The sequence below is a fragment of the Bombus pascuorum genome, chromosome 1, assembly GCF_905332965.1.
Source record: "Bombus pascuorum chromosome 1, iyBomPasc1.1, whole genome shotgun sequence".
Classification (NCBI taxonomy): domain Eukaryota; kingdom Metazoa; phylum Arthropoda; class Insecta; order Hymenoptera; family Apidae; genus Bombus; species Bombus pascuorum.
The window spans coordinates 26,949,957-26,977,524 of record NC_083488.1 but is presented as its reverse complement, the minus strand read 5'-3'; the positions used below and the strand labels follow the sequence as shown (position 1 = coordinate 26,977,524).

General features: G+C 37.7%; 1 protein-coding gene across 7 annotated transcripts in view; it reads right to left on the bottom strand.

Moving 5' to 3' along the window:
• The window catches only part of LOC132908869 (teneurin-a), a 709,702-nt gene that overhangs the window by 539,723 nt on the left and 142,411 nt on the right, over window positions 1–27,568 (bottom strand). The window contains exon 1 of one of the 7 annotated variants that reach the window (XM_060963267.1): window positions 18,957–18,972. The exons of 5 other annotated variants lie outside the window; for them this stretch is intronic. The gene's annotated coding sequence lies outside the window, so the exon portion shown is untranslated. Of the gene's footprint in view, window positions 1–5,601; window positions 5,606–18,956; window positions 18,973–27,568 lie in introns of those variants that run through there. One more of the 7 variants, XM_060963309.1, reaches the window with a different exon arrangement.

The window sequence follows — 27,568 nt, the reverse complement described above, 5'->3', positions numbered from 1 at the left end:
AAGATGAGAAAGAGAAAAAGATTATCGAGTAAAGAGTTTTCTTATCTGTATCGCTCGTGTTTATTGTAGTGTCTAAACGTATACTTCTTACGTGCATGATTCAAAAATACAAAAATAGCACAAATAATGTTTCATACATAGTTAATAAATCTACGATGCATTGTTGTAATACTTGAATGATTTTTTTGTATAAACTTGTCCTTGTGTTTTGTTTTTCATACACTTTTTAGTTTGATTATGTGATTTAGTTTAGTACAATTTTTATATTTTGATCATGGTAATCCCACTGGTACCTTATCTCATAAATCTAACCGGAACATATTCACGAATAATTTTATGCAACGAAATTAAAAGCACCAAGGAAACTAACGACTATGTCCAGTGAGAAGACACGAAACGAAAACAGGACTGTCATCAAAAGGAAGCAGAAACGGATGCCACGCGGAAGAAAAGAAAATAGATCGCTTTGTACCATTCCTGGACTTCGGACAAGCAATAACAGCGTTTTTAATTCGACTAACGAATTTTGCTTCAGTTATTTATTCAGGATTCCATGAAGATTAAAGAGCTTGTTAGATAGCGGAGATACCCTCTCCTAGTGGTGCTCTCTTCTCCCATTGTTTCTTTCCTTCGTCTATCTTGGACAACGGCAGTGAAATTGAAGAAACAATGCAGTCCCCTTTGAACTACCGCGACTCAAAGTGGTAATCAAAATGAACGCGAAAAAGTTTCTCGTTCTGGAAAGAAATTAATTTCGTCCCTTTGATGCAATTTATTAGTTTCGTACGCGGAAGTAGGGGCTGGGGCGCAATAACGTTCCGCTTTCTTTCGTGCAGCCACCGAGTTTAATAAGAAACGAGGATAGGTAGGCTGCTGGCTTTTATTCGCCACTTTCCTTCTGCTATTTCCTTCCGATCGAAATAGCAACATCCGATAAACATAAAGAGATTTTGTGATATATTCAATGATTTAAGAAACAAAAAGCTTCTGCAAATGAACTCGAAATTTACTAGTCACGTCAATTATTGTATATAAATATAACGATATTTCAAAAGATATACAAAGAACTTCAGTGTTTTAATTTTAAATATCTCACGCACTGTGAACCTACCCCAAAAACTGAGCATCATTAGCTACAGTTTTTCAAACTCTATACGCTAAAAGCTTATTAAGGAATCAGCGTTACGCTTCAAAATTTCCCCTTGGTAGTCAAATACCGATTACACGACAAACTATCCCGTGACGTGATGATAAATTACTCACTGTTAATATTCAATAACAAGGACTAAGTCCACATAAGTTTTCGTGGCAAGTGTTAAAATATCTCCATCAGCCACTATATGCAAAATCAACTGTACGTTACAATGGAACGACACGTGCCTCCAACTGGCGAAAATCGTTAAACCCTTCCAATTGCATTCTACTAGTATTTATCGCTGAAAAGTATTTCAATACCGAATCACCCTACAGGGCATACATCCAGGCACTGTTGTCGCGTGCTTAAAATATTTGAAGCGCACGCGGAACCAAAGCGCATTGTCGAGGGAGAGGAAGTGTAACGTTGAAGAATTTACGTGGCCGCGAAAGCGGCATTCATTTTGCCGCATTGTAAAGGAGATAGCGGCTTCCAGCGCGAAAATATGAATTCCAGCGTTAACAACTTGCCACCTCGCGTACTCCGTAAATCCTTGAAAAGCGTCAAAAAAAAAAAAAAAAAAAAGATGAACCGTCTGTGTTACGTGTGTGTTTTCAGAGAACGCTGGAAATCCTGTTCATTTCGAATCGGTCTTTGCTATATCGCTAGGTGTAGCATTAGCCAACTTTGATACAAAAAGAAAAAAGGAAAAAGAAGAAAGAGAAGGTTATTCAAGAGAATGCTAATTGATGCATTAGAGATTTAACGGCATTCGATGCACCGGTACGATCTTTTGTTTCGAGTGAAATACGACTGTACTACTCGGTGCAAAGGCATTTACCATTGAGTACCGTTGCAATTTAGTAATTATTTTCACGGGAGTTCGAGATACAATCAAGAGATAAGCCAGAGTCTGTTTTAAATGTGCGATGTTCAGGTGCAATAGGAAAAGTTCAGAGAAAATGCTCGATTAGCCGTAACGGTGGAAACGATTGAAATATTTGACAGATAATAAAGAGAATTTAAAAAATAATTCGTCTCATAAACCACGTTTCCAGAACTTATAGAGGTATCAGAAATGCGAAAACTAAAGTGACCAAAAATCTGAGTATTCCGTGCTCCATACTGCACCACGATTTTCAAAGCACCCTATGGATGTAGGGAACAAAGGAAAGGAAAGAGAAGGGGGAAAGCAAAAGGGCAGAAAACAACCCTAAAAAGAAAGGTAGAGGGAGAAAACGCGCCAATGGAGAAGGAGAGAGAAGGCCGGTTGAAAAAGCATCGAATTTCAGCGAACGACGCAAAGGATCTTAGCAGCGGGTCCCGGCGGAGTGCAGGTATTCTCCGATGGGTCGCCAGCAAAATCGATTATGCCCGAAGCTTGGAGAGAACGGTCGGACACTCGTTTCCGGGAACAAACAAAAAAGTCGCTGAACCGTCGACGGGTCTTCTGTCTCTCTGATATGCAAACGTAAGCTTCGCTCAGGTGTACGTATGTATAATAAGAGGGTCCAGCCAGATGCAGTATTATTGCTGCACCATCGTGACCCGAGCTATAGCGCGTCGATGGAGGCGAAGGCGTTGGTGTGTGCTACTGGTAGTAGGGAACGGTGTTGGGGTGTAGTTCCGAAAACGGTTGGTTCGGCGCGGAACAGAGCCGCGGGTGGATAGTTCCGAGCCCCGAAAGAGCGAGAACGGAACGACGAACGAGGACGACGATGAAGAGAAAGAGGAAGTAGAAGAGGGAGAGAAAGAGAGAGAGAGAGAGAGTGCTAGTACGGTTTCGCCCGAATGCATCGATAGCACTGTGCCCCAGTTCCACGTTTCTCTCCCTCTTTTTCTGCCCTCTCTCGCACGTTTCTCACCCGCCAGCCCTTCAACCGTCACCCAACCACCACCTCTTCTTCTCTCTTTTCCATCGTTTCTCGCGTCCCGTTCTCGCGATGCTCCCACGCCCTTCAACCCAACCCCCAAAACCGTCCCCTCCCTCGTCCATCGCACACTTGTCCTCCTCCTCGTCTCATGCCCGCTTGCTACGGATTTATAGGCAGCCTTATCGCTACATCCGCACCCTCGATAGACTTACGACGATGCGGATGCAATTTCCAAAATCCTTGGAAATACGTGTCACGTGGTACTTGCAAGGAGTATTGCAAGTAAGGATAGCGAGCTCTGGCTGACGGTTTTCAGATTAAGATTTATGGGCGTGTGCAGATACGGTATTATGCTAGCGACGATGCATTTTAAGGGTTGTCACAGGCAGTTAGTCCAACACTATTTTAGTTTCGAACGATTTATGGCGAGCACTAGATTAGGAGCATGGATAGTGAAAGTGCGAGCGAGATTGTGCAGATTCCTAACGATGACTGGTGATTCGAAGTTTGGTGTCGTAACTTTAATATCGAAGAATCGATTGATTGGAAAAGGATATGAAAAAGTTTAGAAATAATGCGATCGCTTCTTCCCTTTTCGCTTCCTTCGGAACTAAAAACTAAAAAACTTTTACGATTGTTATAATATCAGAATGGTACATGTAACTGAACCGGAAGAAAGAGCAAGACCATACACTATAGCATTAACATATTCAGTGCTGTTCGGGTCTTATATTGTCCACGTTGAACTTTCTATTCAAAGCGCTATTCTGGTGGTTCCACCGCATATAAAGCATGTCACGATATGCACCACGTGTTTGAATGTCTTCTAGAAATCTCTGTATCGAGTGAAAAATACGGATACGAACGATCCAATTGAAATCAGAGTTTAAGCAGAATTGAGAATTTTCTAAAGAATTTATTCGAACTTAACGTTGCATTACTGTTCAGTATAATATATAATATAGTATAAAATAACAATATTATTTACTTAATACTCGCGAAGAAGTTTGGACATATGTTGGTGTGAAGTAAGTTTGGTCTGAAGTAAGTTAGATGTGAAGTGAACTAAGTTAGTGAGGTAGGTTTAAAATGTTTGAAGTTAAAGTCTAAAACAGGAGAGGTCTCGAAACTTTTTGCTCCACCTCTATGTCTAGTAGCCTCGTACAAGCTTGCAAATTTTGTCAGGTCTCGAAGGTGTTGAAAGTTTTGAAATTTTTTGACCCAGAACTTCAAAGATTTTGAAACCCTTCTCAGCTTGGAGACAAGGTTAAATTGCCTTTGAACTTCGTTTATTTGCTGCTTAATGAATTATGTTGAGGTTATTAGACGTATGTGAACAAAGGATAAATTATAAGGTAGAAAATATATATTTTAAATACTGGTGTAAATTCAAATCGGAATATAATTGAGCTGATCTAGATCACCACGCTAGCAGTCTTATCCTAGACTGAAAACCCTGAAGCCATCGTTGCCTGTCTACAGTTTATGGTTTGCCTTCGACCCAGTCTTTTGTATATACGCTGTCGATAGTTTCAGAACTTGAGAAAACTAAAAAACTAGATGTAGAGTTTTCTTAGAAGTGGTGACCACTTCAACAAATTAAACTAAGCATAAACAAATATAAAATCATCCAGTATCATATATACTTCAATTTCTTTTTCAGGGAGCAAAAAGATAAATAAAAATAAGTCGAATTGTCCTATTTCAAGAATCGATACAACCTCAACTTTTACGAGGAAACTGCAGGGACCAAGTACGGACTATGTTCAAGTCGAAGATTCTAGCCGCTCTGAAATTCAAATAACTTTCGTTAACCCCGGAATCATTTTATCCATATTGCGTTTCGTCGTCGACTTATAGCACCATTTGCATTGTACCACTTGGCCCATGCTTATCAACGATCTGGCGAATACACTAAACCTGTCGCAGTGCCGGAAACAAGTTCTCGAATCCAAGCAGAAAGTTCACACCTTAACCTCAAGGAATATCCCGCGCTCGAGACGTTATCCCTCCACGTGATTTCTCGTTTTGTCGCAATAGAGCTGGACTTTCTACTTACAAGCGTCAGACGTGTGCGTCTGATCGTACAGTTGGTGAATCCAATATAGTCAGGTTGTCAGGTGTTTTAAGTGTTTTCCAAGTTTAGAAAAACATAAATTACATTAATCAGGCTTATAGGAAATTTCAGTTCTCCCATTTTTCTCCAATTATAGGAGTTTCATGATTCTCCAATTGTAGAAACTAAATCGATTCCTCAGATATTCTGTGAGCCACCTGACCAAATACAAGCTCACATATCCAAGCGAACGTCGCGAGCCCGATTACAATGAACTAATAGCATTTGTGATTAAAGCGCGGATCACTCGGTGTTACGTAAACACAGGCCAGGTGATTACAGGATTGGTCAACAATTAATTTCTTGCTACACTTGCCCTGTGATCTCCCATCGCGTTATTGTGTGTTCTTATCGGCGAGAATGTTTGCTAGAGTTTGTAATCAATGGGATCCTGTGATATATATTTGTTAATTGGCTGTAATTGTTAGTTGGGTCAGAGAGTTCTGTTATTAAACTTTGTCTAAACATTTAGAATCTAATTCGATGGTTTCTAGAAGTCTTACAATATAGTTCAAAGTTTGGAATCACTTATTTGACAGGAAGATAATTTGAATTAATTAATAAAGAAAGAAAATAGATGTTTGAGGCTGAATTTTCCAGCAGAAATATTAATATCCTAGTGAATTACATTATAAGATTGTCTTGTTATAATTCTTTCTATTCTCTCTATTCTTAAAAATATGCACATTGAATTATGTAATTTGTTCCAAAAGTATCTACGATATTCGAAAATAATTTTGCGAGAATCGAATTAACAGGATATCTCGTGATAATTGATATAAAAATACTGTTCGAGTTCCAGTTCTACGCTTATGAACTGTTTTAACCAAGTTATCAAACTCTTCGTCCACAAGAGAGCTATTTACATTGGTTTTCTTTCGATGTCACATAAATGAGAAAATGAAAAGAGAATATTATTCGAGAATAATTATCCCGTTCCAGGCCTTCGTTCTATTTTAATAGTAATGTCAGCTGGAATTCGAATAATTCATGAAAGAAAAACAAGGTAAGATCTCGTTAATTCTACGTTATAATTCCTATGTTAAATTGAGTTAACGAAGCATTCCTAATATTATTTCCAATATACATACGAAGGAAGCAATTACGTCATAATAATTAAAAAATTTATTTAAAGTACCTGTAAAAATATCTTTCAATTTTATCCTCGAATGTTATCTTTCATAAGAGCGTAATTTATTCTTTAAAATGTCATCCAAATCCCATTATCGCAGGCATTAATCTTTCTTTGTAATGCATTCAGTAGCTCTCTAGACAATTCTACGCGACAAAACGTTTGTAGTCAAAGAGAGCCTAAAGGTTGTAATTAACTATCGCACGGACTAGGATATTCGCCATATTTTCCATCGAAAGGAACCGTCTCGAGAAACGACATTAAACCACTGAACGGGATAAAAAGGGCCTCTGTATGCAATGTAAAAACGAGTAATTCCTTTGATCTTACTTATAATCCTGTTTCTGCTAATACTTATTTCAACAAAGCAAGTACTCGCTGCATAAAAGTCTCGAGCGCCATCTGATGAGCTCGTCCTGTCATGAAAAACACCACTACACTTGCTATTTACTTATTGTGTGTATCTAAAGCTACCTATTGTAATAAGTAGACTACATATTTTCATGTATTTATGATAAATTTAAAGATGCAGAAATTCACAAAATGCAATGATATATAAATATATATAATATAAAATATCGCAAGAAAAATACTTGTTCAACTGAATCAAATATCTTTATTGTGAAACCAAGAATATTCTTTTCCGAGCTTTCGCACAATACCGAAGGCAAGCGCTATAAATGATTGCTCCGCACGAAGGTTTTCGAGGTAATCAAATGAAAATTATACCAATTTGTCTCGGTTCTCAAATAAAAAATATGCCGATCAATCGCAATTTTTAAATGAAAATTATACCGATCAATCTCAGTCTTGAAGCGAAAATTATACCAATCGATATCACTTTCTAAGTACGAGTACAAATCATGCCAAACAAGCTCCTGTTAGACAGACCATACCAGAAGAAATATAAAATTTTGTCGAGAAAAACACGCGACCTTAGGATCGACTTGAGGTTGGTAACTCTGCGGCATCGATCCACAGAAGCATTCGAGATTCGCAGCATGCAAATCACTCCCAATTACCGAGAGTGGTGCTCTCTTTAGCCACGGACCAGGACAGACTCTCATTTCGGTATCGTTTCCGAATCACCGTCCGCGACGATCGTCGACGTTCATTACGAAACTGATCGCGATATTGACGTTGCGCTAATTAAAAATCGGCCAAGGATCTCTTAGATGGTAGTTGTTCCTTTTCTCTTTTTTAGTGTAGACTTTTATTTTTATTATTTACGACAAGCTTGCTAACGTTGAAACGAGAATTTGTCTTGTCGATTTATTATGGGTCCTCGATACACAGTTCGAAGTTTTTATTCGGTGAATTCTCGAGTGATCTGACGACTATGAGTAAGAAGTTCGATTGTTCCGAAAGTTGTGAAGTCCGGAAATTCCAAGCAAAATGTCACATAAATTTGGTTAAAAATCAGCGTAAAGTGCCCGAATGAAGACATATTCTTAGTTCAGACAGCAAGTACTGTTCGTCGTTCAGAAGATGACGTTTGAGATGGCACAACAGTGTGTATACTCTTATACGACTTTATTTGTTAATATGAAACTTTCAACCGATACGCGTGCCTATATTTATGATGATATTCAATCTATCAGAAATAATTCATGGACGAGACGAACAGTTAATCATTTGGTTCTATCAAGTTATTTTTTACATGCAAACAAGTTACAGAATTTATACAAACACAAATACAATAGAATCTATATTTCTTTTGCTAATACCAGGTTGTGTACTCGGAGAGCAACAGAGTGTTACCCGGTGATACAGCTTCAGTAATTTGCGTCCTGTAACAGCGCCAAACTCGGAATTCGCCAGAAACCCTAACAAGCGCAATTATCGCCTAATGTATTCGCGCGACACCGTTTCCATCGATCAACGACCGTGTCCCGTTCGAAAATTGGAACGACTCAAAAATCGTATGCAATCGGTAGCTAAATGGATCTCTTCCCCTAGCGAGACGAGAACGAATCTCCATAATTCTCGCGGCGTCGTCTCTTTTATCCTGGGTTAACCAGACTTAAAGATCTTCGCTGATCAGCGATTCTCTGTTTGACTAGCGTAACCTATTTCCCAGGCGAGTTTCACGACGCTGAGTGTGATCGAGAGAGACGAATATAGAGATAGAAACGGAGAAAAGATCGGAGCGAGGGAAACGAAGCGTCGTATTTCCTAACGCGCGACATCGAGCGCCACGGAACGACGAGGTTGAGCTCGTGGTGCATTCCAAGGAAAGCAAGCTCTACCTGGTGCTAGGTTTAATGGTTGTACCGAGTGAAGTTGCTGGTCGACTCGAAGAAACGACCCGCTTTACTATAAATTCCAGATAAGCCGAGGTTTACGGGCGCAGTTAAGACATCCTGCGCCTGCATCTATCGCGGAAAACAAACAGTCCGCGAAATTACCGTCTTCGTTCCGTTTGTCGATGCGAGATTAGAATCGCGCATCTGTCGATTTGTGTGTTTATGCAGTTGACTGAAACAAGGATGGGTTTGCGTAGTCGCGCGTGTATAGGGGTACGACGTTGAACTTGACGTACGAGTATAGTCGATGGAAGAGATGCAATCGGGTGATTTTTATACACTATACGATTGTGTAATTCAGTCTATAGATTCTAAACTTGTTCTGAAACATAACGTTACATCCAAATCTATACGTCACGATATATACTTAGCCGTAACTTAGTGTTACCTTGTTAATAAATATAATCTAGTGACTTCACAATATTGCCATCTACAAAAAGTCTCCACATCGTACAACAGTAATCTATTCGTACACCCAGTACATTTGTCAAATAAACCTCTCTCTAAATGTGCACAGTTTCGAAGATGTTAATGCAACCAGAGTAGCAGTCTAGTAGCCGGTGTAAAGGCAATTCGACGTGACGGCAGGATCACAACTGAATAGCGGCATCGTAATCGCTGCGTGGAATATCTTAGCAAACTCGAATAAACCTATACCTCGAGCAATCCATGAATTTATTGGGCGTTCTGTTCGCCACGGCAAATAACCAGTGATGGACGTCAGGTTATTGATTTCGAACGATAAGAGAAAATGGAAATCAATAAATGTGAGGATGAAGGTTTTGTTGGATAAAGAAATTATTGTGTTTGTTCCGGATGTAATGTTCCCAAAAGTAAAAGTAATATCTTTATGACATAAAACATTGAGGAAATCGTAGGAATAGATTGATTAGTCCTAGTTGTAGACTATCGAAAGAAGATCTGAGGAGTTGTAGGGTAGCAGATACATAGTTTCGTATTTTGATTGACTCCATTTTCAGGTACAAGATTTTGAACTTTCAATGGATCGATATAAGAGTAGGGTCTAAGTTACAGCATGTAAAAAGCTAAAATCTGTACTCCTTATCTACTGAGAATATAAATATATCTACTATTCTTACAAATTCTTATCGAATGGATATATCGATATCATTAACCTTACCAACCCGGCACAACAATGACGACGATACAAAGATGTGAAAGTATGGAGAGAAGATAACAGAAAAAGGAATCCTTCACACACACATACATACACAGACTGTCGTTATAGAATGGAAAAAGATTCAATGGCTTGGCCATCTCCGGAGTTCGATAAGAAAAGCTGTTTGATTTTTTGCATGTGATCGGTTGAGATTAATCGAACAGCGTTGAAGATAAGTACGCAAACGGTAGCGCCCTTCGGATCACGTGACAAAGATGAAAATAAGCGGGTCGCGTGCGATTACGTGAAATTTAACGCGGCGAAAATACGGAACGATTCGCGTGAATTCGCTCGTCACTAATCCGGCTTAAATGAGACAAGGATAATGATATACGAGCGGCGGAGTGTGTCATCAAGGTCGACGGCAACCGACCGTGAAATATCGCCGGGATGAAAATATTTTGTTGCTCCTCTTTGTGGATACTCTTTTTGGAAAGCGAACTGTTAGTGTCTGTGTGTAAATGTGAAAATATAACAGTAGGCTCTTGTCGTGCGTGGACGTGGTTGAAGACATTGAATGGATGAGAGTTTATAGGACGAGCAGGGCTGCTTTGTTGTATTTCAGAATAGCAAGCTTTACGAGCCTAAAGAGAAAGACCATAGATCGGAAAAGTTCGAGAAATATTTTATAAATCCTCTCTTCTTTAATAAATATGTTTTTGTGTTTGGGATGATTGAAAAGAGCAGTGATTAACAAGGAGAAATAATGGATTGGCCTTGAACTACTTACGACGAAGCTATTCAGATGGATATCCCTGAACGTTCCACCTTATCCAACATTGTCTTTACCTTTATAAAGACCATGAAATCAATGCTATATTTAATCAATATGAATGAAAGATCAGGTTCGATGCTAGTATTCCATAATAATGACCCATAACTTATAAATGAAAGGGGATTGAAGGGTAAAAGAGGTTAACCTTGCCTTAGAATATCATGCTTTTCATAACTAAGAATCTTATTATTTTAATTTCAATTAAACAATTATTAAGACTACTTTCGAAAAATAAATACAGAAATTGATCCATAAATAAAATAACTAAATTATAGTATATCGTCGCTACTAGTTAGCTTTAGCTCTGTGTAATTAATCTACAGATTGAAGGATGTCAATTAAAACTTTTGCTTTTCAGAATAATATTTTAGCATAATATAGTAAACGTCAGCTCGTATGGTGTAGATCTTTCGACGCAATTTCGTCGAGGAAGTTAAAGTAAACTTAAAGCTGCAAACGAAGAATCCTCGATCTGAGAAACCTCCGTTAAAACGACCAACAATTTCAGAGATAATCTCCTGGAATGGTATAAGTGCTCTTCCTTATATACATATATACTAATGTACAGAATTACTCTTAAGCAAGAATCCATGTTTTAGGTTACTTTACAAAACGTGACCTAAATCCTGGACAAGGAAACAGTTCCTTGAATATATAGAATTTCTTTACCACAAAAGTGGTATTGTGATATATGTTGGTAAATGTACGCGAGAAAGAAACATACTAATTTTGCTTTCTCCAGTTAAATTTAAAATAATACATACATAGAGATCAATATAAATTGAATAGCGAATAAAATTTAAAATTTATTATTAGACTGCGGATATTGATGCAAATTCTAAAGGAGTGGAACCTCAATAGAAATTCGTATCGCTTACTATAAATTATAACGAGTATTTCACTCTGAATATCTTACATATTTTTCCATATTACTTGCATTTCATATATTTTCGAGCCTTTAAATCTTACATAAATGCTTAAAAATCGACAGTCTAGTTATTATTCAAACACCAGTTATATCAAAACCCAAGCGACGTTTTATAAGAAATAACCGAACACAAATAATTTGAAAACGTTCTTGCGTCGATATTCCGTTTTCATCAATTCAGCCGTAACATCTTGGACAGATTTTCATCGTGGCACTTTGCAATTTCCAAGTTCAATTTTTCGCTGAATATCAAACGGGACGCGCGACTGCGAGGCAATTTCTGCGGAGATTAAGCATTAGGAAAGGAGCGAGCAGGCAAGTTAGTTCGGAGACGAATGATCGTAGAAAGCAGAGACACGATACTCAACGCGGAAAAGCGTTTAGAGAGTTAGGCTGGTTCTGCCAACGGAAGTGATGATTTACTAGCCGACATAAATAATCAAGAATTTCACGGAAAGGCGAAACTTTCGACGATTATCGAGCGGTTTTCCTAAACTTTGCCAAATGGATGATAAAAATGTTGCAAATTATCGACTAAAGAACAATCGGTCAGGTCAAACCGATCGGTCGATATCGCGTACCTCGAATGAATTAATGCTCAAGGTGGAGGAGGTTTAATAGATCGAGTGTTGTCGAGTAATCCAGCACTATATTTGCACTTGTTGTATAAACGTGAAGTATGATGTTAGGAACACGGCGGTGGTAAGAACTTGTTGGGAGCGAAGTATTTCACCATAGGTACAATGTCTGATGGACTGTCTTCCTACGTTGCTGATTCTCCCTACCATCCGTTGGGTTTCGTCTGTCCCTCGTGCCCTTCCAGCTGGTCCTTTCCCGGGGTTTTTTACCTGATCTCGGAGTCATTATGTTTACAGCTCGGGGAGGACATGTAATTCGGAATTTCCTAAAGAAGGGAATGGGCCTGTCCGTGCCATAAACGGACGGCCACCCAAATTCCGAATATACCGAACCCCTTGAACGGACTCGTTAAAAAAATTGCTGGTAGTGGTGTATATTTATTCTGTAGGTTTTTGTTCCTCGTCGTCGATAGGTAATGGACTATTTTATTGACCCCGCGTTTGTATTCTCCACTAGAATCCACTGCCCAGGAAGTGTCGTTGAACAGCTCGGCCCAGGAAGTGATGATAAACAGCTTGGCCCAGGAAGTGTCGTTGAACGTCTCGGTCCTGGAAAGATCATGGACCGTCACGGTCCTGAAAATGTGGATCAGCTCGGCCCAGAAAGTATCGTTGAAAGGAACTCCGGTGGTGGTTGGTGCAGATTCATCAAACACGACGCGGAGTTATGTAGTTTGGCTCTTGTCCCTGGTTAAAGCCGTGATGAGGCAGGTAGTAACTGTTGTCTGAAGGGTGGTCTGTTTTGGTCTTAGTCATGTATTTCGTTGGTGGACCCTCGTCGATTTCCCAAGCGCGAGCGAGGTCCATTTGTAGATCTGTCGTGGAAGTGTGAAAGATGTTTGTAGCTGATTGGGAAACTGGGCTCCCCCCTATGACCCGTCCGAATTGCGTTTTCTTGGTGATGATCCGTGCTGATGGTACTGGCTTGGCCCGTGGACTCTTCGTTGTATCGTTAGAGCAGAGTCTCTTGGTCCAATTATACGCGGAAGACAAAATAAGAGATATCCCATCCTCCGTTTGTTCAGATTCCTCCCATTCGATTAGATGTAGTGGATTTACAGCTGCATGCCATCCTGCTTCATTGCGTCGATCTTCATCTGATGCTGTGTCGTTCTGATGTTGTCCTTTTGATATCGTCACCGCCTTGTGTGCGATAGAGTCCGCTAGTTCCGCGTAATCCGGACTGTCATGCCTAGATTCTGGTTTCAGGGGATAATTGCGCTCTAAATTGCCTAGCATTAGGCCTTCTTTTTTTCCAGTCACCTTGCCAGCCTGAGCGACGCATCGACTTATTTGCCAGCTTGAGCGGCACACCGACTTAGTTGCCAATCCAAAAAAATTCGTATCTTCATTACCGTTGCCAAGTGAATGATAAATTGGTTCCTAAACAGATATTCCTCTCGTCTAGCAAATGTTCAATTAGTATACTCGACGTCCAGCGGTGTGGACCAGTGATCGTTGAGCGATGGCTTCCGGCTAAACTGGGTGACCAATCGAGATGCATCATGTGGTTTAACATTAATTTATTATGAATCATCCTCAAATGCCATCATGTTCACTAATGATACCGCCATGAACTTTAATAACCTTTAATGGTATTTGCATTATCTTCGGAAGGTCGTGATATATTATAGTGTAATAATTTCGATAATTGTTAACCTTTTCCAAATTACTTCAAATAAGGTTGAAACAGTATTTAGTGTCTCAATGACTTCTATATGAAGTCAACATTCAGACTATTCAACTAATTTCACTGTTTCATATTTCTAAGTCCATTTTTAAGTGAATAATACAACAGATATACAATAGAAACTTTGTTAAAGTTTCGGTGAAATATTCAAAAATACGATCTGCAACTCCAGCAAAAATATCTTGCTAGTTCCCACATAAAATATGTAACATAACAGGAATTTTTAACGCAAACGAAGCGCTACCGAGGCAAAATTTTCTCGGTCTGGAATTCAATTTTTGAAGACATACATGTATTAATGTATTTAGAACGCTGGCGATGGCATTAATCTGTTTAAAGGTCAGCCTTTTAAGCGAGACTTGGCAAAAATTGAAACTTTGACAATAAGTGAAATAATGAATGCTCAAGCTATTTCTAACTTTTAAAAATATCTTCTTTTAAGAAGGTTACAGTAGATTTAAGTAACCTTTGTACATGTCTGAGAAGTATCTACATGTGGAAAAGCTATACGATAATTATAATCGCGTGTATTCACGATAGGGCGTGAGACATCAAGAATCGATCGCATAAAGACTGGGTCGTTAATTAAACCGCGTCAATTGCATATATTTCACGGGCACGTATTTCCTGTCAGTCGTGTCCATTAATTTACAAGCTGGCCTGCGTTATTTCCGCTGGCACGCGCTCGTTCATCAATTTTTATTGAAAATTTTTCACCCTCGCGACGAGCCTCGCGTGGAACTTTTGACGAATGTCGTGTTTTAGATTACAAGATCGCGATTCGCGAACAATTTCCTGATAGAATGTTTTATTGTCACGAAGCAATTCTTACAGCAATCTAATATTATTTCTTAGGATTGGGTTCCTATTAAATAATATTTAGAAACTAATTTTTGTTCCTATATAATCATAAACTATTTTCCTCTTTGAATTTATAAAAAACTCAAGAAAAGCATGACACTTTGTTAAAATCAGATGACAGAAAGTTGGAAATTTAGAAATTTTATGTTGATAAAATCGGGAGATAAGAAAGTATTATTTATTTGAGTTCAACCAGTACCTTACTAAATAATAGATTGAAATGTACAAAATGCTTAGAATGCAGCAAAATGAAGTTTTATATTCAAGATTTATGAGGCAGTTGTAGCAAGTTCATAAGTTCCCTGATGTATAAACTGATGTACCTCAGAAGTTGTTTCTACGAAGATACTGGTGAAAATTGACTGACCCATGGGAGTTGTTCTTTTTTGTTGCGTGCTCTGTTATTCCTTAATATTCTTTACTTACATAGAACTACAACAGTTTGAGAGCTAAATTACTTCATTTTACGCTATTTCATACCATCGATCACTGCATAAATGTAAACTCAGAGTTTCATTTATCTAACTAACAATGGTAAACATTAAATTAATTAATTAAATAATTTAGAAAAAATGCTTCATGAGCGTAATTCATCTATGTCGTTTTTCAATGGTATTTTTATGGAGAATGATCAACGAGTCGAAGCAATGAGAAAAGTGACACTCGTTTAATTCATTACCTGGCCGCGAAATCGAATTGCAAAACGAAAACCATTATCCCGATGCACATGGGGTAATATAAACGATTTCGCTTATATATCGGGAGTTGATTCGATAAATCGCGGCTCCGCGACACTTTATGGTTCCTATCCCCGGCGAATTACGAGCGTCAAAACGCTCGATCGAATAATTCGGTATCTCGTAAAACACGCTGTTTAACGTATGGCTAATGAACATTATACACGCGTGTTAGAAATATTTCATGGGTAACTATAATATTTTACCGCATGGATACAATATATGAACCACGCAGTACAATATATTGCGACGTTAATTCACTTGAGCGTGTGTTGTATCATGAAGTTCCCTGGTAAGTGGTCTGACATTCCTCATAGTCATCCCAAAAAGGCACAGTCGCCCTTTCCACCTGTATAGTTGGACCTCCTAAAAGTGCTGCAGCCTGTATTTCATAGCTCACCACTATTTGACTGCAAGTCTGTTTTGTCATAGTTAAGTCAAAACTTTTAACTTTAAGTATTCTATACCTTGTCTGTACTTTTAAGTGAAATTACTGTCTAAGCAGTCTTCTCTGATATTCAGACTGTATTTTTACCAAAGAAGTTAATTTAAGAAGTTAATTTTCGAAATTTTAGCTACCACTAAACGAATTTCATCAAAACCTTCCATCTTCCACTTCGTTCAACCAAACCCTCAAGCGTTTCAATCCTATCCACTTCGATATTTCAGAGGCACTTTCCAAACCAAATCTGCAACGTTGCGGTGGAAACACGCGTCGCAACGAACCGTGTACGATGTGCCCCAGTCACGCAGCACGGTGGTGTTAACGTCGTAAAAAGGCAAGAAAAAAGGGAGCGCACTCAACGACTCGACGTGTGCAATTCTGGCGAAGGATTGCATTTTACCAGAGCGTGCGGAACCGAGCGTCGATAAATCGGCGACGAATCGGTCCAGGGCCGAAGTTGACCGAGATTGGCCCTGGCAGAGCACAATAACTTGCTGCATCAGGCGGCAGGATTTTTGCCGGCAAATAACTCTTGTATGCGCAAATACCGTTCACGAGCGTTTTCACGTTCCGGCAAACTCTGTCCCATTGAGTCGAGAGCCGACCGTGTGCTGTTGGCCCGTTCCCGGCACGTAAATGCATGCGATCGTTCGATAACGCGAGTGCTTCGATATCCTCCACCATACGATGCTGAATCTTCTCTCTGTATTTCTCCTTGTAATTATAGCGGTTGTAGCGACACGCCTGGTTTGCTCCTCTTGCCAGGCTTCTTGCATTCGCTCTCCGCGCGCTGCTTTCATTACCATGGAGAGAAGATTCAGCGATTCAAAGGATGTATATATACGTATAGGTGCAAATTTCTATATAGTTGTTGATCTATCTTGTATTATGCGAAGGAGTTTGTAACAGTTGGTAGAGCTTTAAGAGAGTTCTAAATTTTTCTGTAATTTCTTTTGTTGAACGTACAGTGGGTCGCGAAAGTATTTAAACACCTGTAGACATTTCTTTGTGAACGGTTTATGTGTTTCATACAAAATACTTAGAAATTTCAATAGCATCATAATGAGGCACAACCATTGCGATTATGTTGATAAAATTTGAAACCGATCTGAAAATAATATAGATTTGTATTCCGTGTTTCTTTTTTGTAACGCTGAATCGTCTAGTGTGGTTAAAACGGTAAATATAATATTTCTGTCACATCTAGGCAATTTTTTAAAATGTTTTCTATGCATTAAGGGCTTTGCAGTAAAAAAAAAGTGCAAGCACGAACCGCGGCTGTTGTTTGTAGAGAGTGAAGATGGATCAATAAATTTTTCGAATAGAAAAACGAGAGATATTAAATTCCTGAAACGTCGTGTCCTCGTCCAGCATTGTGCAAAAACTGTTCGTATTATATGAGAAAAAATATCGTGCAATTTTGTTACTGCGGTTATAGTGGAAATTTCTATCGGCTACTAATATTGTTATGGCATAAAAGATATTGTTTAACTTTCTATAGTAATTTTTCGGAAAAACCTCTCTATCAAACTGATTTTTTGTTGCATTAATTTAAATATATAATAAAAGCAGCGATTCGATCATTGATTGCTTTTGATTTCAATTAAGTTTACTGACGGTAGATTGCTTATGAATAATATTTGTCTGCTCGATATAAATCCATGTTTTCAATATCGCTGCTTTTGCACAGAAGCAGTTTCATTAATTCTGTTAAAAGTATCCGACCGGAAGAGTATTAATGATATTGGCATGGTCTTTTCAATTTGTTAATTATCATGCTATGAAGAAATCATCGATCTATATAGAAAAAAAGACTCGATTTCTAACCAGTAAACACTGACAAATAATCTTCAATTTTCACTTTCGAAAGTTATCGCATCCGTTATATTTGACAATTAGTGAAAGCGTAGAAATAGTCTTTTATAAAATATTCAAACGAATAGGAACGCTTTGCGATTGTAGATTGGAATGCAACGTTTCAATTATTGGAAACTATCAAATATCGCGTAAATAATTCGAAACCGGGTGCATTCTTTATTAGAAGCCCGCGAATGTCACCGATTTTTATGCAGACTTTTATCTGTGGAATGATAGAATTTACGTGTTACGAGAAACGAAAATTTCAAGGCTTTTAGGCCAACGTCAATACTCGGCGGATCCATTTCGACCCATCTCGTTCTACCTTTTCGAAAGACTTTATTTAAAAATGTTGAACCGTCAGATGGTATACTATGGGAATGAATTTTGATATTCAGAATTTCTAATAGCTTACGGAGATGGTCCACAAAAAATGAGAGCTGGAAGAGATTTCCACTTAGGGACGCGGACAAAACGTAGAGGGATAATACCCACGGAAGGATAATAAAAAATTATTATCCCCGCACCTAGCTTTTGATGAAGGGGTGCTCGGGCTGGGCTCGTAAAGTTTTATTAACAGAAGATCATTCGGAATTAATACCAACTCTTTCCTGGCAATTTCATCCGGAATGTGTACAATAAGTAATAAAGTAGATCCAAGCAATAAATCAAGTGAAAATTGTTATATAAACCTAGATTGTATGTATCATGCGATTTTTACACGTTCAAATGAGTGGTAATATTTTCAATCCCACAACGTTTTTTGTGTTCATATCGTTAACCCGTTGCTATACTAATCTTTTTACACCAAACGTTTCTATGTATGCTATTTTCTCCCAACCAAAATTACTATTCTTTACTATTATATATGATATATAATTAATAAAATATATATGATTAAAACAAAATTTTCTTCGACCTAATCAGTATTCAATAATGAAATCAAACTTTAAACATTGAGTTCTTGAATTGTTACATTATATTGTATTATACATTAATTGTTACATTATATTATATTATACATTATAACTGAGTATGTCAATGGGTTAATGTAACTATAAAGAATATAGTAGATTCAATGATAGTCCTATGTGTTGCGTATAACATCAATAAATACATACAAAAAACCAAGATTAATCAAAATATTGCACTATTAACCACAATAGCACGAGAGTATGGTTATAAAAGGAACTATTTGAAGAATAAACGATTAGATTTATCTTAGTTTTTAGATCTTAGATCTCCTAGTCTTTAAATCAGTATAGACATTTTTATGGCTAACCTGGTGAATTATTTGACCGGAATCGACTGCCACATGTGTAACATTCCGAATATTCATCACTGGTAGTTCCACTTTGGACACTATGGTTGAAACAAACAAAAGAAAGTGAACAAAAATAGGAAAACACATCTTGGTAAATGCAAAAACATAAGTAATACGCATTTTCATAGTTTGTTGTCAAACGTCGCAAATGAATTAACCACTTACCTTATGACGTTTATAGTAGCTGTTTCAATCGGCATAGTTAACAGTGTAATCACTTCAACGTTATATCACAAAATCAATTAAACACTCTAGCACGAAATGAGTATTAATCACAACACATATTCGTTAATCGACGCCAACTACAAATATCCGAACACAAAGCGAAATGTTAGATACGACATTGAACTAGACGCGACGCAAATAAAACCGTACTGATCACGTGACTCAACGATTTCGCCTACAGCGCCACTCGTGTAAATTCAAACGACTCTTCCAATCTATTGCGTCAGGGAAACATTTCATTTGCAATTTCTTCGACGGATCTACATTTTTCAATTCTGTTATTTCATAATGCGACTATGAATCTGACAGACTCGTGCGATATTTTTGTCATCAATATTTCTTTCACCTCTTTTGAAATCCAAAATTGTATGAAATTTGTAACGAATATATCGTATCACGCGATTTTTACACGTTCAAATGAATAGTAACGTTTTCAATCCAAGAACGCTTTTTGTATTCATATCGTTAACCCATTGCTTACTAATCTTTTTACACCAAACGTTTCTATGTATACTATTTTTTCCCAATCAAAATTACTACTTTTTACTATTATATATGATATATAATTAATAAAATATATATAATTAAAACAAAATTTTCTTCGACCTAAAAAGTATTCAATAATGAAATCAAACTTTAAACATTGAGTTCTTGAATTGTTACATTATATTGTATTACACATTAATTGTTACATTATATTATATTATACATTATAACTGAGTATGTTAATGGGTTAACATAACTATAAAGAATATAGTACATTCAAGTATAGTCCTATGTGTTGCATATATCATCAATAAATACATACAAAAATCCAAGATTAATCACAATAGCACGAGGGTATGGTTATAAAACGAACTATTTCTCATTGAAGAATAAACCACTAGATTTATCTTAGTTTTTAGATCTTAGATCTCCTAGTCTTTAAATCAATATAGACATTTTTATGGCTAACCTGGTGAATTATCTGACCGGAATCGACTGCCCCATGTGTAAAATTCCGAATATTCATCATTGTTAGTTCCACTTTGGACGCTATAATTGCAACAAACAAAAGAAAATGAACAAAAATAGGAAAATATGTCTCGGTAAATGTAAGAATATAAGTAATACGCATTTTCATAGTGTGTTGTCAAACGACGCAAATGAATTAACCTCTTACCTTATGACGTTTATAGGAGCTGTTTCGATTGGCATAGTTAATCATGTAATCACTGCAACGCCATATCACAAAATCAATTAAACACTACTGCACGAAATGAATATTAATCACAACACATATTCGTTAATCGACGCGAACTACAAATATCCGAACGCAAAGCGAAATGTTAGATACGACACTGAACTGTAAACGCGACGCGAATAAAATCGTACTGATCACGTGACTCGACGATTTCGCCCACAGCGCCACTCGTGTAAATTCAAACGACTCTTCAAATCTATTGCGTCAGGGAAACATTTCATTCGCAATTTCTTTTATAGATTTACATTTTTCAATCCTGTTTTTTCATATTGCGACTATGAATCTCAAAGATTCGTGCGATATTTTTGTCGTCACATTTTTTTCGCCTCTTCTGAATTTCAAAATTGTATGAAATTTGTAGAAATTAAAGTAGCTATTTATTTTGTATTTATGATAAAATATTGTTGTTGAATATTTTTCTACTTCGAGAAATATTTTTCCAATCATCGTGTAAAATTATAAATCTATATTTTCCAATTTACATTCACAGTAAGATCCCGTATAACGCAATAAACACAAATACTATTATCTTGTTATAACGTGATTTGAAAGAATCGTAGAATTTGTGAAACATAGCGCAAATATTCAAATTTTTTTAATTAAAGAGCAAAATGAAAGATTTTTATAGTCGAACTCGGTGTCTTTGTCGGTCTGTTCGATTATTATCGCATTTAATCACACTTTTTAATTTCCTTCCACGTTTCCATGATGTCAATGGTCGAGATTTATCCCCCGATATTTTAATAGTTTGCACCGTGTCCTGGTTTCGATTTTACAGATTGTTTGCCCGGTTCCGATTGAAAAGGATGAGAGAACGCATATCCGGTGATACGGTTGCATCATTTTATTTCATATAGGTACACGCTCGGCCGTGTATTCAACCATCTCTTTTTGGTTTTGCTATCTTTTCTCGTCCATTCGCTTTGAACACTCCACTGCCTAGGTAATAACGCAGTGAACGAATGGATAATCGAGGGTAATAATCGACCATCGTTACTCTTTATGCCATTTCTATCGTCGTTTGCCGATCGATGCTCTTTGTATGCGAAACAGAAGTTCCAGTTTGCGGTATACACGAGCAATTCGAGTTTAGTGTTCGTAAAGCCGCGTTTGCGTAGCTCAACTTTTGCTCAACCAAGTCGATTGAGATTTAGTCACTCAAAATCTCCTGTGTAAACCAAATTTCGATCAAGTGGAAGTCTTTTGATCGCTCAATTCGAAGTTACCTATATCTATATCTATATCTATAATCGATAGTGTAAAAAATAATTTTTAAGTGACACATTAATTTGCTTACAAATTAGTGGATTAACTTTGTCAAAGAAGATACTCAATATCTGTTCTGGTACAATTTTTGGTTATAACTATTTCTGTAAAAATTCAATATGAGTACACTGCAATATTTTACTATCTTTGTTTTTGAGAACAATGGAAAGAAAGGATCAGCAATATAAAAATCGGAAGAGACAATACATTCAACAAAATATACTTTTCTAAAACTATTAAAAAATACTTTGTTTTTGCAAAATCCAGCCACCGGTTTTACCAAAAAATATCCCGATCTCTGCTTCCAGAGCTAAACGCAAAAAAAAACACAAAATTGAATATAGTGTTCCAGTGGCGCATACATACACGCCCAACATCAGGTAACAAGCTTTCGGTTGTGAGCTGAAACTGGCGTGGAAACGAGTGACGATCAGCTTCAGCGATAAATCACTGGATATCTGTATTAGCTATGAAGCTTCGCGTGGAAACGACAAATCCGTTTGGCACGGGGATCGCGCAGATGGCATCAGCGACGACCAGCTTCATCGGAGGCCAGTGTTCAAAGTACACGGGCATTCAACGATACTTGCATCCCGGTTTGCGAACGAACATCGTGTTGCACGATTTCATCGTCGTTTGTGAGGGGGAAACGCGCTATAAATTCGCGACGGTCGTTGCCATCGTTGGAACCATGCAGCGACTGATGAAAGGCATGTTCTCGAGGAATATAGGTCGGTGAAAAAAGAGCACACTCGACTACGTATACAAATAGAAAGCAGAATTTTTCTATTTTTTGTTAATTTCTTTCTGCCATCCCTATGGCACGGAATACGTATTTTTATTGTAGTATATTTCGCGATAATGATACGATGGATGAATATAGTGCAGTGAAAAGAGTAGTCTAAGAAGTAGTTTTATTGATCTACTTGCAAATCTTAGATTGGCATTTGATATTTATAAGAGAGGAATTCTTCCCTTTTTTAGATGTGATTCAAAATTGCATGTTTTATTGTGTTTGATTTGTTTCTTTGATTGAATCATATTAGTAACTCTTGTAGTGCTATAATTTGGAAGAAGAGAAAAAAGGATAGAAAAGGAGCGGAAAATGCAAGTGATTTAGATTAGATTTGCCATTAAAGTTACCTGGAAGTTCGGTATTCTTTTCTTTCATCCACTTATTAATGACACTAATTTCTTTCTATGAAATTTATAATATTAACATAAACAACAGTTTATTTTATATCTTAGATATAAGATATATATATATGTATACCTATTTCTTTTTTTGATGGATAAAGAAATATTAGGAGAAGTATTAGAGATTAAAAATAATAATGCAAAATTTTTCTCCGTATTTTATTTTATTTTACTTTATCTTTATATCTGTCTCTGAGAATATTCCCTGCGTGAAAATCACAGAGATTTTTCTCTGAGGAACTGAACTCTTCTCCGTGCATTCTTTGCACTTAAAAGACGTGTATCCTTCTCACGAAAAGACACGTACGCTTTTCCTATATTCGATGTGCTTTAACCTCGTGCATTCCTTGAATTCATTCTCACATTCTAACTTCAGTATATCTCCCATTTTAAATAATCAGAATTCATGTTCGTAGAAGGGATCAATAAATTCTGTTCGTTCGTTTTTACTACAGATATAATCTGGAATAAAAATTTGAAGCAAAATAAGCAACATTTGATAAGGAATATAGCAAATTACAATAATGACACTTCTTCTTTCTTTTTAAACTTGATGTAACTGACAGATTATACAAGAAACATTGCGTAATCTGAAAAACATTTTGGTGACTTAAACGTTAAATTTAATAAATGATGAAGAGGGAAAGACAGCAGCCAGCCGACTGACCGGGCAGAGATAATTCCAGACGATTTTTCACGCAGGGTTAAAAAGCGACGCGACGTGTCAAAAGTGGTACAATAGCGGAAGGGGGGAAGTCGCATTCTTCACCAAGTGTCAAAACCACGAGGGCAACCCGAAGAAGAGGGTCACTTTGTTATCCAACTTACATCCGATTAATTAGCAACAAAGAACTCTTCTTCCTCCATCTTCACCCTTGGTTCATCGTGTCGTTTATAAAACGCTCTTCGCGTTCGTTCTATAAAATATTTTATGGAATTCGAACGTTCCGAGATTCCTATCCTTATAGAATTTTTACTTCCCTTATCTGTGGATGACAATGAGTTGTCCTAATTGAATGTAACTCGTGATTGTAATCTTTTCTTGCTTGCGTTCTCACTATATCTATTTTCTACTTCCTTTTCTACGCGTCTGCATTCTAACGAAGTTTTATCTCAAAATTTATTTCATGAAACCAAATTTTCATATTTCTTCTTAAATAGCCAGAGGTCTATTTTAAAAAGCTTTTAAAACAACAAAGCTAACTTTTTCCTTCGATTTGACAACAAGCTCGAGGATCTTTTTCGTTTAATGACGTTCTCGTTTCGTTCGGAAAATCTTCGAATATTCATTTTAGAATGAACGAGAGGCATGTCCAAATTTTATAAACTATATTTTGACATTCAGTTGCTTCAGATTATTTGGAATACTGAAATATTATTTTAACGAGATTCGAAACACCGCAGGTTGGGAAAACGAAGGGAATAAGCGTGCATGTATCGAGGATGGAGCATCGACAATTTACTCGGTTCGAGAACGGAACGACCTATTCGCCAGAGGCAGCAACATTTTTTCGAACATCCACTCGACATCCGGGACCAAGCATTGCCGTTTCACATCCGCGTCGTAACCTCCGCTCGAACGGAGGCGGTACACACGTTCACGAAACGTTTTTCCAGGGAGTCATTTCTGGCGGAACGAAGTTTCCCAGCGGTTGCGAAAGAAGGATAGCGGACATCGGCCGAAAGGGTGGGATCGATCAGCTGATTCCTCCGGGGTATAGTAAAGAGCCGCTTACCCATCCCCTTGACGGCACCACGGGGCCATGGTGACGTGAATGTGCCACAACTCCGCGTATTCTGTTACGTGTTGGCCCATACCGCAACAGGCAATATAATTTTCTCGTCAATTAATTTCTGAGCAATAAAAACACACGAACGGTTAAACGACGCTGACGAGTATCTAAAAATAATAATGAGCTTAGGCGCGGTATTAAGAGTTTGGGAATGATTTAGCTGTTACTTTTAGGGAACAGAGGCGAAGCAACTTCTTTATGTATGAGAAGCATATTTAGGAGGCGTTGGAGGCATTGGTAAAGGTTTACAATGCGGAGGACTTAACTTTGTACATGTAAAACAGTTGATGATCAGAAACGTATAATGGAAAAGGGACAAAATATAATGCACGTTGAAAATAGAATTTTGTAATTTTTGATGTTATAAGGGAGTATTAAAGAGTTAGAAATATGTCAAAATGTGAAACATAGAAGTTGATGAAACCTGCCGAAGGTAGTCGGAGTTTCGCAGATTGATATTGGAAGCGCTCTGTAGTTCGTTCGAAATCAATCATTTGCTTATACAGCGAATCCAATTTTAATCGACGCGCGCGAATATCTCATCTAGTTTTGCATTTGCTTTAGTCCACGTATCCTCTCAAAAATCAAAAAGTGTAACGTACGTTCTGTTTTAACATTTCTCTCGCTGGAAGCGTACGATAAAAAGGTAAAGTAAATTCGTTCGTGAAATCAGTCCCGGTCAGAGAACCAGTCTTAAACGATTAATTAATTCGGAACAACCTCCGACGCTTTACAGATCTCTGGAAAAACCGTTTTAAAGCAACTTCTGAAGAAACGTGGAATCTTCAAAGCTTATAAAAGTTAAAACCTACATTGTATCGCGTTCCGTAGTAACCTTTCTACAACTCTTAAACATAATTACTATTAATCAAAGAGCCTTCTTCTGCCACCAAATACTCTTACAATGCGTCGACTTCTTTTCCTTAGGATATTCCCCACTCCACCGCCACTTCTGCTCTTTTTTTTCAAATCACCTACCCTGTCCTTCTCCTCAGAATGCTCCCCCAACCGTTGGGCTTTTGTTCTGCCCCTTTTTCTCTTTCTGTTCGTCCGACTGTTACCGGAGCTTTTACCTCGCTACTCCGGCTGCTTCATACTTTCTGTCGTCCAGACCTACTTTCGGACTCATCGCCATTCCAGCCACCCTCGTCCTACCGCACCCCCGAGCACCCCACGGTTCGTACTCTGTTCCATTAATCAACTCGCAGATCCCTGCTTATAAAGAAACGTTACGCGTTTAAGGGAGCAGAAGTTACCGCTTGGTGTTGCGAATTTCCATTCCTCGATCCGACTGAATCGTCTCTTTTTTCCACGCTAATCTTCTGGCCGAATTCGTGTTTCCGTCGCGTCACCGCGCGATCTACTCCTTTTTTTTAACGCGCTAAATGCACTTTTGTGGTAAACATAAGTGTTAAGAAACGTGGAAAATATAGTACAGTTTTTCGGAAAGAAATTATAATTCCAGGGAAAATGCTTGAATTACGGAAATGGACCTGGCTGGTCTAAAAGAGATTACCGAAACTCTGAAATAAACGTTACGTGTATTTAAAAGCGGTCTGTTGCAGAAGTTGAAACGAATTACCGCTAAGAAGAGACGATGTAGTCTCTAATGTATATGTTGGTTTTAAAAAGTTTCAAAGCGAAAGAAAGAGCAAGAGAGAGCATGTTGGGTAGAACATTTTATATAATTTGTATTTAACGCTGTAACACATTTTATATTAATTTATTAACATATTTAACTGTGTAACTTTTTATGGACTGTGGCTGGTTGACACCAACAAGAAATTATGTTATTTTATATGTAATGTCGCATTTTTGAATGTTTTTGATTTATGAAATTGATTAATATAGCTTTTGAGTGACTTATATGTACGTACTACTGTCTGACTGCAAATTCTTCAGTCTATTAACCGTTGTAGATTAACGTTGTAGTATCGGGAAATTATTAAAAGGAAATTTTACATATTGGCAAATGGAATTGTTATATATTGTGCAGGTTATTCATGGTAATGATAAGCATGGTTCTAAAAGCATTGATCGTAACAGCTTTCAATTTAATGCTTTGATGGTATCGTGATTATTATTACCATAATTATAATTATTATTACACGGTGCTATTATCGCAGCTATTTTAATATGCTTTTATCAAAATTACTGTTACTATTGTTATTATCATTACCGTAGTTATTATGTTGTAGTACTTGTATTATTGGTCGATTTGTTTATTGCATTCTTATTACTTCATCCTGTTTTCCAGAAACTATTATCATATTCTTAAGAAATATTTCATGTAACTATGTTGCAATATTTGCATGAAATATTTTCCAAAGGAAAAAATGGAAGAGGAAACGTGTCTGCGTAAAAAATCACCTCTTGTTCATCAACATTCAAAAACTCTCTCTCCTTCTTCCGCTTTCTATCCCAACAAAACTGAAACAGAGCTAACGCGTAGAGGGTGAGAAAGAGAAAAGATCCAAGGCTTCAACAAACGTTCTAGATCGCGACAAAACCGTGTGTCAGCTCTATCCAGCGCATCTCACGTTTACGCTCATGTCTACCATCCCCTATCATGGGAACGTTCGGCCACGAATAGCGTTTCAACGCATCCGCGTTCTTCCGTCGGCAAAAAAATCCTTTTAAAACGGCGCGAAGCGGAAGCAGCTGGCGGAGGAAATTGGCCAAGCACACGAGGTCAGCGTGAAACGATCCAGAGAGCTGTTCGCGCGGAGGCGACGATCAAAGCTCGCGCTTGGTCAAAGTTATCTGTGGGAAATTATCTTCACCCCCGGACCAGCAGGCCGACCGAGTTTCTCGGCGTTTTTCGCGCGCGCCGTGCACTTTCAAAA